We start from the raw sequence: 17828 nt of genomic DNA on the forward strand, positions 1-17828 counted from the left end.
CCCGTAAAAAACATTCATAAAATTTCTGTTGTTCTTTAAATAAAAAGCAAGTATTTTAAAATCCTTAAGCAAGTGATAATTAACATCATAACACTAATATAAAAGCTTAGAAGTGGGTTTTTTACGGACTTTGCATTATCGGTAAAATCTTGGAGTTTTATCCCGCAGGAGAAAAACCCCGTACTGAAAAGCCGGTTTTTTTTGTTTCGCGTTATTTCACTTCCGGTGTCGAAGCATAATGCTCCTTTTGATATAAGTTGTTGTTTTGAGCTAAAATAACTTGAATCTCGTACTATTGAAACCCCGCGGGATTTTTCCCCAGCTTTTGAAAAACGGGAGAAAAATTCCGCGGGAGTGTTAAAACCCCCGTGTTTTTCTACGAAAACCACGTTGGGGCCCGAAGTTGGCGGGTCAATTAGACATACTTCCAAAAGCATTTCGCAAACAAAAAACACCAAAATCATACCTTAATGAAGCCTTCTAACTAAAGTATAGGCCAGTATTAGATTACACCGTATTTAAAGGGTACTTGAGTTTGCGAAATCTAGGATTTGCAAACACAAATTGGAGGTCGTTATAAACAAAATGGCGTCAAATGCTCGCTTGAAATCTTCATCAAGTTCATTGTAGTTTGAAATGCGGATTGATATATTCAAGTTAGATTCCATAAGCATTAAGTTTCAGCGATACTTTTTTGTCGGATGTAATAACTACTTCAATGACAAATTCCATTTTGCTACATACTGTTTTGCACATAAGTAAAACACGCTTTCCTTATAAATGCAGTACTATTTTAAACGCATATCCATGATGGAAGGTCCGATTTAAAAAGTACTTGTACCTCGGGTGTTTCCGTAATCAATTTTTATTGGTTTACGGAGGTCAAACCCCGCGATAAACATGTACAATTTGCGTGTCGACATGCACGCGCTTTATATGAACAATGTATGACAATGTATGACAAGCTTTTCAGGTTCTCATTTTCATGGTTCAGTGGTTCCCAAATTGTTTCATACTAATCACTCCGGCAACAAGAAGTTGTCTCTTGCATACATGAACAAACCGTTAGAGGGCTTTTACAGAAAAACGCTTAGCGTTTGTCTTCAAGCCCTTAATAATACATAATTTTGATTCTCAAAAGTTAAGTCATTATAATTTTAACTGGTAAATAAATGACTACGTTATCTTCTTGCAGCAGACTAAGACTTATCGATTTCTGAGTATGTATACCGTCCATATTCATCGAGTTCCGAATGATAAATAGTATTTTTTTTGTTCTTAATTATGCTAAAATTTCAATTAACAGAAAAAACACTCTTTTAATTTATGTGGTAGCAAAGTCACTATTTTTTTAATAATTGACAATTATGCTTTATTTCCAAACAGTCTCAATTTACTGTTGTTGTTTTTTTTAATTTTCTTTATATATTCCCCTTCACAAATGCTTTGTCTACAAACAAAATTGCACAACAAAATAAAATAAATTTAAAGTGCCAGCAAATCTCCACTCCAGTGTTTTTTTTGTCTTGTCCTTTAAGGGCCGACAAACTGAATTTGTATAAACGAATTTATGATGTAAACTGAAAAAATGAATTCTTAAATTCATGTTTATTGCTTTCCTATGCACCAGTCAATTGTAACCACGACCCCTCCTCCTGGGCCGACGGTATACCGATGATAGCAGGGGGATATTGGCCTTGTTTTTACATTTCAGGTGGCCCAAGAGTGCCAAGTGAGTACAGTGTTGTTGTTTATTTTCTCCGAAAATAGCGGGAAATGCACCTTACCTATGTAACCCTGAGTGGGGGGCCATTTGGCAGGAATTTTATCAGCAGTTTGTTTCTGTAGGGCAGGGATTTAACCCGGGATTGGCTGGACTGAAAAGTCCCTGCTATTCCCCAAACCTGGGGGGACATGGTAACAATTGACCAGAGCATTAAGATTTAGGTCTAAATGTTCATTATGAAAGTTTGAATAGGCCCCACAATAAAACATATTAAAGCATTTCCTTAATATTGCAGGATCTACGAGAGGCATTGATTTATTCTGACCAACCTCTGAAATTCAGCTTGTGAAGTAAGAAACCTTGTACCAAAATGGGATATAAGAGAAGTATTCTCGGATAATAATTCCTAAATGACCATGTTTAATATAAGCGTGTTTATTTTAAGCATCTGAAGAGATTACTTTAGTTTTCAAATATACTTAACAAAGATATGTCATACCGGGGTAAATAGATTTGAAAATAAATGCACCATTATAATGTATGTTTGAAATGACCGTCTCTGTGGCCTAGTACACGTGTCCGCCTACGGAGCAGGAGGTCGTAGGTTCGATCCCTGGCTGCGTCATACCGAAAGATGTAAAAAGTTGGTACAAGTAGCTCCCTTGCCTGGCGAATTGAAAGGGTAGTGCTTGGAAAAGTGGTCTACTCAGTACTGGTTTTACCCAGGAAAGGTGTACCCGGTGTATCGATGTGGCACACCGAGTACGTAAAATAACCAAGGGGTCTCTTCGAAAAAAAACTAGGGTATCTCACTTCCTTGTATCCCATCAATGTCTCCTCCGCGTCCTGTCCCTTCATCAAAAACAAAGGACCTCATTGGAAATAAGTGCTTGCACTTTCACGGGTTATCCTTGACCGCAAGGTCTAAATGAATACATACATGCAATTATGATAAAGTGAATTTGTATTACCTCCAAAGAAATTCTAAACAGTATGTTTTCAGCATTTTGAAAAGCATAATTTAATAGGCCAGTATATGAGAAACCGATCTAAATTATAAATATATGGATCATAAAAGCTTTAGATAATTCCACAACAGTTGTAGTTTAAGGATGACTTTTCAAAAAATCCCTCAGCCTAAAACTATTTAAACATTCCATATGTTATATAACTTGCATGTCTATAACATATGGAATGTCATAATAGTTTTTGGTTCAGAAGTAATTTAACCACTTCACCTACAGTAACAGTTAGTATATAACTTATTCACTTAATTGATTGAAGTACATATATAATAAACATAAGGTTAAGGCGTCTTATAGTACTTTATAATATTGATGTTATGTCTCTCATTACGTCTGATATTCATAGTGATCATGAGTTGAGTAGAACATTATAAAAGTGTATCATATAATCATGTTTAATGAAGTGAAACACAATAAGTTATAAACATGTATCATACAAACAGTGCATCAGAAGGAAGAGTACATGCCATCTTCCATTGCCAACATTCTGTAGGAGGAGGAAGGTTCTTGCGGCTGAATTCTTTGGGGTGAGTAAAAACAAATCTATTTGATTTCTTGTGTAATTTTTATGGTTGTTAAAAGCTGCCTGACAATGAGATTTCTCTATTTGATTTGTTAGTAGTTTTCGTCTACAAAACACTTAACAAAACTGCATAAGGGCATAATACACTTAAAGGAAAATTGTTAGCTAACCTTGAGTTAAGAAACCTTAGGGTTATGTAAATTTAATGATGGAATTGTGCTCCAGATTTCCTACTTCACTTTGTAAAGGTAGTGTTACTGTGTATGAATTTGCAAAAATAAAATTTCTTTGAACTCCACACTCTTTAATCAGCTTAACTCAGCTCCTATTCTCAATAATGACACCAATCTCGCAATTCGCTCCTGAAATAAATGTTGGAATAACTTTTCTTAAACATAAACATGATATTCATCATAAAACGCCTAAACAAAAATATATGCAATTAATTTCTAAAGCCAATAAAAAAAAAAACTTTTTTCTCTCATCAGCATCTGTCGAATGCCAAACAACAAGCATTTCGTGTCTAAGGCATTGCATACAAAAAGCAATACGGCGTCAAAATTAACTCCGCATTAAATATAACTGACTAGTCAAGAAACTCCACGTGATCTCCAGAAAGCTTTATGTATTTATTAAAAGTGGATATCTGGTGGTATGTTCTTTATGGCGACGCTACAGTGGATTTGCTATCGGAGAGACTCCTAGTTGGAGTATTGGCCTGAGGAATATTAAGTATTAAGTATACTCGTCAATGGTTTAAACAGAAATAAGGTTGCAGTGTCCTTGATAAAAGAACCGGAATATATGCGAATAATTAGCTTGAATGATTATTTTGATCGTTGTTTAAAAAACATTATTTAACCCATTTAGAAATACTTTAAAATACCAGTGCCGTGATTTGATCGGTTTTTGTTGTTGCTTATTTTCAATCTTGATGTTGAAGTTCATGGACTTGTATTATTCACTGGTATAACAAAGACATCAACAATGGATCCAGATAAAGTTGAGCAAAAGTTCAGTGTGCCCACAATACGCCATGAGGTTTCATATGACATCAAAACAGACAACGAGGAGCCAACAGTTGCAGACAAAAACTTACAATTTCAACGAGGAATGGAATTATGAGAGTCTGAATATGTTGCTCAAAATCACTCCAATTTAAATCCAACAACACACCATGGACGTTCAAGCTCATTCCGAAACCGACCTCGACCAAAATATTTAAATGTTGGTGTTGACCGACCAAGAAGAAGCAGTTTACCATCAACTTCGGGGAACTTTCTCCCAGTATCTTTCGACTATATTCATAATCAGAAAGAATCTGACCAACAGCCATTACGAAGAGTGCGCTCATTTAAAACAACATCGAATGGAGGCATTGTAAACATATGAGACTCTTTTAAACAGAGCTCTAATAGTATAAACTCCATTCAAAGTGCAATCCATTGCAAACATGGCGTTACTAGATCATACAACAACAGCATGCATACAATCAACAGCACGCAATCCCAAGAAAGGGGAACTTTGGACAGTACGGGATCTTCTATGGAAACAGTTATTCATAAATTTGCCTTGGTTTGGGACAAAGGGGTAGGAAAAACATCATTGACCAATCAGTTCATGACGTCAGAGTTCATTGCATTTGATGCAGATAACGGTAAGAAAGAAATAAATCGGTTAATTCGTATTTAATATTATAAAAAATCAAGAGTTGCGTCCTTGAAGCCATCATGAAATACGTCAATATATATTGTTGATATATAACTAGTACAATAACAATCCAAATAATGTGCTGTTACGTGATTGATAAATAGCTTGGAAGACGTCTGTTTTATTTATTTAGCGCTGTTAATAGCACATATAAAGTATTTTTGATTAAAGAAGTTGAATCTCATACTCGTGGTCATTGAATACGAAAAATATATAACTATTTTTTAATACGGAAAAAACATGCAAAGGCTCATTTTTTATTAATTTGAGAAAATTCCACTCATTTGAAATCCCCTATATTTTTGTTCATTTAAAACAACACTTGAAATATTAGTGGACTTTCATCTAAATACGACATAGTTCAGACGTTCAAGTCAAGATCATTCTATTTTTTTATTGTATTGCTAATTCTATCGATCCATTCGACTAACACAACACCACGCTGAAATATTTACTGGAAGTTTTCCAGCTTCAATGTGTTCGGCCAAACAGATACAACCACGCGTTCATAACGAATATAAATTATTTCCTGTTTACAGCCATATAGTTTTGCAAATCCATTAGGCCCGGGATATCGATAATTAACTTGTTAATGCCACAGCCATAATTATGTTAATAGAGGAGAGAGAGCATTAGTTTAAATAGGCGGTATCAGAGTAAACCTATTGAACGCCTTGCCATTTATTTGTCTAAGTATTTAGAGTCAACTTCGGTGCTACTTACATTGAAATAAGATGCCAATGAACAACATGATTTGATATATCTGCTATTTCTCATACAAACCAGGTTTATAAATGTGAATTCTAACCTTTTAATGTGATCAATTAAATAAAGAAAGAAATATGTTTATTCTACAGGCATGGGGTATATCAATAATACAACTTACTCATTATTTACACAAATTGCAAACTATGAGCACAGTAAGTTTGTTTTGCAAATATTAAACATCTGATTACACTGCATTTAAAACACAGGACAGGAAACAAACATTTCTGTAGTATTAAGAACGTCCTTGTAACATAAGTAGGTGCACGATTTGCACGAGATTTACCAGTTGAAATATCCGACAGAAAAACAGTTGTGTGTGAGATTTATCAAACACTTTTGCAGGCCTGTGATTGGCCGGCTGGAGGTAGCTGTTGTCTAAAGGTAGATTATCTGAATACTTCTTTTCCACAAGATTCTCATAAATATTTAATGTAAACAAGAAATTGGTCATAGTTATGATATTAAACCTGAAACGCAGGAAATATTTCAAATCCAAGACGATTTGCTATTGATGTATGTTTATGTGTCATATCGAATTGTATAACCAAAAATGTAGGTGTGATTGTATCATAAATGAAAAAAGTCTTATGTAAATACCATTTGTCTAGCTGAGCTGTTTCAAGGAGCCGTAAGCATTCCTTGTGTTCCTTCTCCAATAATGATGTAAATGAAAACAAGTACACTTATCCCCAAGAGTTTTCCTAATACAATCAAAGCCACTTTCTGCAAAAGAATGATTAATACTAGGATTGGCCACGAATAAAAACATCTATGTGGGGAATTGGTATGCAAGAAAGAAAATCAAACCGATATATATTCTCTTTATTTGTGCAAATATCTGTCTACAGTACACAACTATATAATTACCATTCTTTGTTGTCACAAATTCTGGTCATAGTTGCTGTTTCCGTTTTCAATAACGGAATTAAAGATAAATAGGCATGTGCAGAAAACGACAACATAATTTCAGAAACTATCTTCATTCCAAATTTAAAGCAGCAATGTTTATTTGTTTTGAAAAAAACCCCATCTCAACCAACTTGTTCTTGGCTGTTTCGTTTACCTGCCTGGCAAAACTTACATCACAGAGAAAAATATAATGTCCGCTGAGTGAACTCAATTATCTTTAATTTGGTCAGATAACATTTCCAAAATTGAGTAACAGACCCGCCTTTGATACGCTATTTATTGAAAATACAAAGAACAATTCCAATTGGATACAGTTTTACTTGTTTCGATAATTAAAAACAGTGTACCATAAAAACATTGTCATTCAGTGAATTCTAGTTTGTGTTCATGAACTTGTGCAACATAATGAAATACTTTTGTTTCAGATGACGACAAAACAGGCAGTCTTGTGACGGTGCTGTTGAACTCGGAATAGTCCATACTAGAAATTGATGATCGGCCATTTGATTTACAGGTAATATTGTTTTGCTTCTTATCAAAAGGTTTTATGAATATTTCGTATCTTTTATATCAATATAATACCGCGATACAGTTATAACGAATGAATGTGCACAAACGGCATAGATAACTCTGACACAAGAAAGTACCATTTCAGTTAGTATTTATCGGTCTATAGCTAATGTACATGCATACTGTCATAATCATTTAACATAAATGGTTCAACATTTTCGCTGCAAACCCGATTATTATATAACAAGAAGGCATTAAAAATTACCCACAATCACAATATCGCATATGCAGGAGATGTCCAGTCGATTTTTTGACGCCTTTGCAGTGGTTTATTCGGTCACAGATCGGTCGAGTTATCAGGCGGCTGTTGACATTTTGTACCACGTTTGCCATCAACTTGTAATACAAGACAAACTAGCCATTCTCATCGCCAACAAGATCGATCTTGTAAGAAAATGAAAGGTCACGAGGGAAGTTATTAATATTAGTTCCTTTTTAAGATTTATATTTTTGCATATTTCCTCATTTTATTCTGCAGACATCATTAATCAGTGTCCGTCTGTTACCAAGCGCAAGTGATATGCAGACAGTTGTTATGGCTTTTTAACTATATACATTGCATCACAATGTGTTCTATATAATGTTTGTATAATGAAAAACAGAGATTATCGGTATCAATAATAACACATTTTTGAATAGGCAATAACAATGAAAGATTTATTTATCGGCTTCAGACAGTACTATAACATGTAAACGGCATGCTAGCATTAACCTTGATAACTGTATTTCCAGAATGAAATATTGTTTAAAGTGACACTCTTATTCAAAATTAATACATACATATGTATAACAAGCATTAATCTTGAATGACAATTTTTAACTTACTTAATTATGCATTTATGGCAAATTTTAATAACTGATAACAAGATTGTGATATTTTATTTTATAGATGAAAACGATTTTTTTTAAATGATTGGTGAATGCTAAAAAAATTACAGTGATCTTCTATAGTATCATAAAGTAGAAATACCGTGTTTTCTGCACACTTTTTTTAGTTAAAATCTGAATCATTCGTAAGAAACATTGATTTTGACATTTGTTCATCCTTTCTGGTATATTTGAACAAGTATTGTATCAATTGCAATAAATCTTTTTGGGCGTAATAGTGCATCTTTAATTGTATCGGATATCTTATTCAAATCCTCTTTCTGGTGTAAATTTGAGGTTAAATGCTATATCTATATTCGTCGGAGGCATTTTGTAGTAAAACATTCAAATCATATCGAACAACGCAGTGGTTTCTGACGTCATTATTTTCTTAAATATCAAGGTTTTATTAGATTAGAGCGACATTATTTAAACAATGGCTTACTACGTTACAATCATCCGCTATTCGTTTATACAAAAATATGTTATGGTATTAGTCTTAAACTATGCATTCACCTGCAGTATGAACATACGATGAAATGCGATCCATTATTTAATTAACTAATCAAACAGCATATGTATTGTAAAATTGCGAACCCTATACCGTACTTGAAAGGAACATTGGCGGAAGTTAAATAACTTCTAGGACTGCGTGATGCTTAAACAAGTGAAATTAACCAATTATTGTATTTGCAATTATTTTTACAATTCAATTAAACAAATAACAGCATGTGAAATAAGATGAGAGTTTTGTTATAACATTGGTTTTATACTTTTTAGAGGGAAGATCTGAAGCCAAGCAGTACAACTCTAAATACTGTGAAACATCCGCTGCTCTAAATCACCACGTAGATGAACTCCTGGTTGGAATACTGTGTCAAATCCGCCTGTACAAGACCCCAGAACTACCAATAGATCCCCCCAACTTTGATATATATGCAAAAAGCTACAGAAACATGCTCAGTAGCAAAAAGTTAATGTTAAGCCTTGTCTAAACAAGCATGCCAAATGTTTCATACCTGTTCCAAAACGTTTGCTAAATTTCATATTTTGTAAACATCCGATGCCAACCGCTCGGCATGAGTGTGAAGATCTCTTTACGTCATAATTTGTTTTCTTCAATGTGTTGTTTTGAAACAAAAAATGTTTTATTCAATACTGGTTTGATTATTTTTACAAGCATTGATACTTGTGGTTAAAAAAAGTTCATCAAGACGTCTTTATTGTAGACAGCGAAACCTGATTTCATGGTTAAAGTTTAAGCAAAACTTAAAATATTTACATGTTTGTAAATATGACATTTTGTCACTGCTTGCTTGATGTTTATAACAAATCCTTGCATGGATTGGATCATTGACAATATTTTTGATATCTTTATTATTTCTTAAATATGTTTTTGTGTACAAACTAAAATAAGATCAATAATACAGCATGTTTATACATAATTGCATATTTATTTCGCAAACGTTTTATGTATCTAAAACCAAATGTTACCGATTTGTTGTTCTATTATGGCTTTGACACTTGTGCATTCATAAGTGAATCTCTGGCAACTGGTTCTACCATATGATCTATTAAAGTTAAGACTGACTTGGCCGCAGTTAATAAACAGTTGGTTTGGTCTAACCACACTTACTCACGGAAGTACAGGCCACAGGAAAATGCATACTTTGTTGTCATTTAGCATTACTTACTTTAGGGTTTAGGACGGAAAACACCGCCCCACACCCCTCATACACCTTAAGAATAATTAAAATACTTATAATAAATACATGAATTAATACGTGTGACCTACCTTTCTACTCACACCTACATGTGTCGCTAAGTAAGGTCAAACACAGTATATTTTTAATAATAACATAACGAAAAAGTTGTTAAATCAAATCGAATAAAACATTTGAATTATGTTGTAAGTCATTTAATTTTTAATTAGTGAATGGTTGGCAGCAAGTGTCATCATCTGAAAAATTAAAGTGTACTGACTGCTTGCGAGACGGTTTAAAAATCAAATTCCAAACACGGATATGGAAAATACAAAATGAAATTTTAATAATTTACGAGCAGATATGATATGATATAAGGCATGCTAATTAATATATTTTTATAGCAAGCGAACGCAGCTTTTGAAGTTCGTTGTAAATAACAAAACATTATGTATTATATTGGAATTGATTTTATAATGACTTGAGGCAAATGTCACGAATGGTCTTTTTCATTGTTTTTAATATTTGATTAGACCGTATCATCGGCATTGATGGCGTATTCGTTGTATTACAGACAATGCTGAAACAGGTTAATATTTACACGATGACCTACATTACAATTTATTCGCATAGAGTCTCTTAACACAAACCATATACAGTGTATTCAAATCAAATATGCTAGCAGTTTAGTATCTTAACAATCAAATTTTCTTTCATAGAAAGAAGGGTACCACAATAACGTTTACAGGATATAACTTAAACACCAAATAATATCAATAAAATATCAACACCATCATAAAATAAATGTTATATTCGGATATTGAATTCATTTTAATGAAGTATGCAAAAAAAATGAATTTTTCAAAGTGTTTAAACTTCGTTCCAGCTTCTTTCTCAAAATAAATGTCATTGACGCCTCTTTTTTGACGATTGATGGGCTTAACTCCACTGATCTGAGAATTGCAACCACGTCCTCCGTTCAACCTCCTTGCGATAGTTTTCATGGTGTCTGAATGTTTAGGTATATTAAACTGGTTATGACTAGTGAGTTAAAAAAAAGTGTATAATCACATGTTGCAAGAGCCGTCCTGTGCTGTAACAGGGAAGAAAGGTACACAAATATGGAATGACTTAAATGAAACGTTTCAATTATAATTGTTATTGTAAATATAGTCTAAAGAGCACCATTCACAAAAATAGGAAACAAAAACACTGGATAGTTTAATGTCATAACTGCAATGTATAATAATATAAACTTTAATAAATTCCAACTTTCTGCCTAGCAGCTATGATGTGCTAAACATATTAAAAATGTTCAGTTGGCAGCCATAAAGAAATGAAGAGGAGGGCATAAGCAGCTGCACAAGGTTGAGGCCCTGCATCACATGAAACCTCTTAAACTGAAGATGAAGGTGAGTCCCGGATGCAATGTAGATTTCATGGAGTGTTTTGTAAATAACCTATAATGTTATTCAATCATCATCAATGGTTTGAAGAATGTAACATTTCTATGTCTATGTCTAGGTTTCTTATTTTAAATTTTATGAAGTCCCGCAGTTTTCTATGAAATTGAAGTTTCTGATAATCTCAACTTCCTACAATGCATCCATATAATAGTTCACACAAAAGTACAAGGTAAAAGCCTATTCCCTAAAGTTAGAAAAAAGGGTTGCTTACCATATCATATGAGCTGTATTGCCAATTCTGGGCCTAACAACGTAACTGCTACCAATGAAAAAACACAAATAAAAAAACGTAATTTTAGCTCGACTTTTCGAAGAATAAGGGGAGCTATTCTACTCACCCTAATGTTGGCGTCGGGATAACACCTTGGTTAAGTTTTTGCATGTTAGCACCAAGTCATTATCTCAGTATATACATCATTTAATGCATTGAAACTTTGGATATGTATTCACAACTATCTAACCTACTTATTTAACCAAATTAGATAACACTTATTTGAATATTATGCAAATAATTGGCCTTTATTATTTGACTTAGAAATTCTGGTTATGGTTTAGCATGTAGGCACACATAGGTTAATATCTCAGCAAACACTTAATGTATTGCATTGAGACTTTATACAATGGTACTCAACCATCTTACCTACTTATTTAACCAAGTAAGATAACTCTAGTTTGCATTTAATGCGAAATAATTGCACTTTAGTTTTCGACTCAGGAATTCTGATTAACGTTATGCATGTAACCACATGTAAGTCAATACCTCAGTAAATTCATCATGTATTGCATTAATACTAGATTTCTTCCAAACTTTTTCTTCCGAAGGATTGTCCATGGAGCATCGTTTTCTCAACGATTTAAGACCATAAGTTTTTCATGTTTCCATAGCATCCGCATACTTCGATCCTTCTCAATTGGACTGCATTTATTGTCTGTGTCTAAAACAGCCGTTTCGATTAAAATACAAAATGAATCATTACTACTTTCTTTATTTCTGTTCCATTAAGATTCTGTTGTAATAAAACAAATTAAATTATAAAAAAGTTGTAATATTGATATGTAAATTATGCACGTCATTTCAATTAGGTACTTACACAATGGCATTATTGGTGTGACACAATTCAGTATTTTAAATGTGCAATACATGCATGGTCCTGCCTGTAAATATGTATCTTACGCAGGTGAAAAAAATACATCCCTTCAAAGATAAAGTCAACACTTATAGGTTTATCATTATGGATTGTTCTTTTTGTACACATACTGTGTGTTTGTCCTTGCAGTAACTTTAATATGCCTGGACAGATTTTACCAAAAATGATTTGTAGTATGCTAGATACACTTACTTACCCAATGATTCATGGTCACTCATACATGCCATATATCTCAGAGGCTTGGCAGGGGATTTTGGTCATAATTCTAGGGGATTTTGATATTACACCAGGGGATTTTGACGCAGTGAAATTTATACATTTATGATATAAGAATATTTTATTTTGGATTCAGTCATCTTTTTCCTTTATGGAATTTCTCCCTCATAATATTATGAATGCTTTCCACGGTAAAAAAGTTGATTCCAGGGGATATGGATCCCCCGGCGGAGAACCAGAGGATAGGTCAGAATTCCAGGGGATTTTTTCCTCCACCAGGGGATATGGAATGTATGGTCAATTTGAGTCACATTATAAAAAGCTGCATATATGCATAAACTGTATGTCCTTGCTGTAACTTTTGTTTATGCACTGGCATATTTTAAAATTCATTTGCATATATATATATATATATGTCTTTGGTACATAACCAAGAGTTGTCACATATATGACCATTGACACGTCCTCTTACTGCATTACTCCTCCGCACTTGACATTAACAATAAGGGGTTTGCATATGCTTGAATTCATGATAGCTAGTCCACCATATAAGTGAATTATATAAGGCAAAATGGTGTTTACCATGAAACAGGTGGCATTATGGGGGCATTTCCTTCTTAAGGTGACAGCTCTTGTTCTGAACATAAACCCACTTATGTGATACCGTTAACCCTACTCATGACATCCCTGGATAAAATGAAACTCGAGATTTAAAGAACGAATATTTAGGGCCCAGTTTTCATGATGAATTTTATAAATGTGCAGTTATAATAAAATCTGGACCGCATCCTTCTTACGGGTATATGCATATATGCCTTTTGATAGCATTTATTTTTGCTGCTATGCTTAGACATAAAGAGTAATGTCATAAAATTCGTTTTTTAAAACTCTGATAGGAGGAAAACAAATATCCAATAAGTATTAATTAAATTAATTTTATGTAAAACTTCCTGAAGCCAAGAGATGTCAGCAATCACAGTCAGCCGCATCAACTTCTGTCTCACCGCTAACCGAATCCACTTCAACTCAAAACAGTACGGTTAATTTAGTAATGGGCTAAATAATGTTGTAATATGTTTAGGAAATGGATATTTCATTACTAAAACAATAGTTTACATGTTAAACAACAATGAGTGCCATACATGATATGATCACTGTTGTACATCTCAAAATGTAATTGTTCAAATAATGGAATGGTTTATTCTTCCGCTAATTTGGACCCCAAAATGGTAAAATTTCTTTTGTACGGGGTTGGAACAATTTAAAAGTGCCTTCCTTCTCAGGGGCTTATAGGTTTAAATGAAATAGCCCTTATTCATATATAATCAAATATGCATAATTATGTAAGTATGTCGCCCTAGCATCTTTGACTGAGCATCGTTTTATATTTTTTTATGATGTGAAGCTATTTGAATGAAAAGCTTTTTATTCATTCACTTTTTCAGATACAAACATATAAAACAGATATGTGTGTAAACTATGAGACTTTTTCAGGTAAAGTTTAGACATTGGAATTGTCAATATTTCAAAAATGAATCATTTTAAACAAAAAATGGTCAAATGTTAATGGGATAGTATAATATAGATGGGTACATCATATTTGCAATGTAGATCACAGAATTCAAAATCACTTTTATAAAACTTATATCTAATTTGTATCATTATTTAAAAGCCATAATGATAAAACACGAATAACTGACAATTTCTATAAGGGTTTCTTTTAATTCCTAAAGAATGAAGATGTCCAAGATTCAAGATGTCAAAGATCCAAAAATCAAGATGTCCAAGAATCAAGATGTCAAGGATTTAAGATTCAAGATGTCCAGGTCTTCCATTGAGAATTTCAAATTGGAAGTATGAACTACCTGTCAATCAATTTTGGAAGTTTTTCACTGAAATGTGGAAGATTAGGTCTCCGGAATACAGTATCTTTTTCCACTATTTCTCAACTAGAATGTTAAAAATTAAGTATTTTACAATCTTAATAAGCAACAAATTCAAAGAAAAATATTATAATAATTCATTTTACGTAACGACTAATTGAACTTGTGACCAAAAAAGTAATATTGACACAAGGTTTTGATATTTTGATTCTTCCAAGCTTTCTTCTTTGGAAGTTTTTATTCAAAATTATTGAAGTTATTTTGTAACTCCAAGAAATCAATTTTGGAAGTTTAAACCCAATTCTAGGGAGTAACATACTTCCAAACTTCCTTTAATCGAAACCTAAGTCGAATCGAATGTCAAAGATTCAAGATGAATGTTGTTGGAAGAAGAATCATAGTTTAACTTAATCGCATTGACAATTGTTGACTTTATGAAGTCAGGTTCAATTGCGCTGAAATAAAAAAGTAAAGTAAGCTTCTTATTTCCTACAATAAGAATAAACCATTAGCTTGGTTTACATGTGGTGAAAACATTGTGTTCAGTGTTGAAATGTTAACAATATTTTTTTTATTTATTAATAGTTTCCACAATATGTTTTAAGAACAAAAAGGACTTGACAGGGTTCTCCAAAAACAAGAATATCAATACCAATACCAAGGTTTTAGAATTTAAAAATGTCATTGAGCATTTAAGATTGAGACATTGAACACTTAAATATTTCTGACGCTATCAAGTAACAGAAATAAGGGAATCTTTACAATGAATAATGGGAGTTCCTACCAGTTGGGAAATCTCGATTGACTGGGGACTTTAACGAATGGGTAGATATTTCGACGTCTTTAAAATGCATTGATCAGCATCACATGATAATTTATATCATCAACAAAGCTTTAACTAACTGATAATAATCGTTACTAACACAAAAGAAAACTCGGGTCTTCAGATGTTATTTGAGAAAATTTCCAGCTTTTGGCACTTCAGTTTCAACACTCATTATGATTTGCTTCACTTTTTATCATACAAAATAAGAAATGCATGTTTCAAGAACATGAGCAATTAACTAAATCTACAGTATCTGCCTCATTCTTTTTTAACATTTTTTTATGTTTTAGTGTTCATGCTCATGTCTCAGCCAATGAATAGTTGGACAGATTGACATGTATTCATTTGATGTCGATATCGCAATCATGAAACAAATTACAACTGCCAACTTTCAACGTATTTATTAATTAGTTGTGTTATTAAAAGACCAGCACATGCGCCCTCGGACAACTAACAGTATGTTTTTGTAACTTTTCAAATAGAAGTTTAAAGTCAGATGGCATATTACATTGCATTTGTTTGATGTTTGTCTTTATTTACTCAAAGGATATGAGGTATTCGCTTGAGATTACTGAAGGATACCGGTAATTAATATTTAAAAATTCAGGTTATAGTGTTGAGAATGAACATGTGTCAATGTATTACTGATAGATAGATGTATTGCAAGGAATCATAACAATGAGACTTAATAAACATACATACATTTATCACATGCTTACCCTTGTTTTCCGTGTAATAAACCCATTACGAATATTTTTATCTTGTGTAAGATAACTTATCAGGCCTTTCTATTGACTAGACTAATCGCACGCCACCTAGATATTCCTACGCATTGTTTGTAAACAAAATGGCATCTACTTGGTTACCGGTAGGCGCATCTGTCAACATCGATGGTCGTGGTAATAACCATGCAGAAAACCACTGGAAAAGACGCAATATATACTGTGTTATTAGAAGGTTGCGATTTTGAGGTTGGTCTTCCCGTATCCAGGCTAAATTTGGTAAAATGCACGAACGCTGGGAACACTGCTCGGTTTCAGATCGTCACTGACGACGATCTGCAGGACTTTGTTGTCAAACAGAAAAAACAAAAGTACTGTTAATAAAACTTTCTATGACTTAAAATTACTTTCCTTCTACCTTCACACAGTAAATAAAATGCGTGAAATCAGCGAAATCCCCCAAAATGAGCTTTGCAATCTCTTGTGCAAATTCTTTGTCAGTTTCAAAAAACCTGATGGCTCCAACTATGAGCCCACAACTCTCCGAGGATTCCTCGGTAGCTTTGAACGATATTTACGTGATCAAAACCTAGGGTATTTTTTGATTCATGGGCCTAAATTTGCTAAACTCAAAGAGGTGTTTCAGGTCAAACAGAAACAACTAAAAGGTGAAGGCCTGGGAAACAAACCTAAGAGGGCTGATCCCATTACTGATGAGGAAATAAGTCAGCTTTGGGAAACAAAGCAACTGGGTAAAGCATCACCTGAAAGCATCATCAACTCGCTCTGGTTTTTTAACACTGTAAACTTTGGGTTACGGGGAAGTGATGAGCACAGGATTATGTGCTGGGGGGACCTTAAGCTGTGTGCAGATCATGCTGGGCAGGAATATTTAGAGTTTGAAGGAAGACAAACTAAAACTAGACAAGGGACGAATCCCTGGGATGTACGATCAGTCAAGCCCAAGATGTGGGAATGTAGCACAGAGCCAGAAAAATGTTCTGTCGCTATTAACAAGGAATACGCCAGTAGGAGACCAGCTGACTATAACAAACCATCTGACCCATTTTATATGGCAACCCACACAGTTCAATCAAATATAAAACCCAGTGACCAATGGTTTAAACGCCAGCGAATTGGACAAAACAAACTTACCTCAATAATGAAGCGAATGGCCAAAGCTGCAGGACTTCCGAAAGACAAACGGCTAACGAACCATAATGCCAGAAAGCATCTTGTTCAGAAACTTTCTTAGAACAATGTTCCGCTAAACCAGATAATGCAGATCACTGGTCACAAAAATATCCAATCAGTCAATAATTACAGCCACATAAGTGACATACAACACAAGAACATTTCAAACATCTTGACAAACGCAGACAAAATGCAAAAAAAAAATGACATTTCCTTGCCAGTTTAATCAGCTGTCGTTTACCAAAAACACAAATACGAATTCCGCAGCACAGGCTTCTCAGTACACATCCCTTGGCGGCTTGAAGAACATCGCTGGAAACATTCATGGTGGAACTTTCAACATCAACATCCAGGCAGTACCGAGTAAAGCTTCGCCATCATAATCTACATGTTGCGATACTCCATTTACACCACGAAAACGCCGCAGAATCATCGTAGAAAGCGACAGTGAATAACTTTTATTTCCGTGCCCACAGTAAAATTTGACAGACCTATGTAGGTCACATAAACGGCGTAAATGCATGGACTCTCAGTGTCACGTCATCAAATTGTGTACTTATTGTTTTTTGTTT

The 17828-nt window shown here is 33.8% G+C and overlaps 1 pseudogene; it reads left to right on the top strand.

Annotated features, from left to right (window-relative positions):
• Positions 1-4241: 4241 nt before the first annotated feature.
• On the top strand, positions 4242-9278 carry LOC128230018 (uncharacterized; annotated as a pseudogene).
• The last annotated feature ends 8550 nt before the right edge of the window (positions 9279-17828 follow it).

The sequence above is a fragment of the Mya arenaria genome, chromosome 4 (genome assembly GCF_026914265.1).
Source record: "Mya arenaria isolate MELC-2E11 chromosome 4, ASM2691426v1".
In the NCBI taxonomy this organism is placed as follows: Eukaryota; Metazoa; Mollusca; class Bivalvia; order Myida; family Myidae; genus Mya; species Mya arenaria.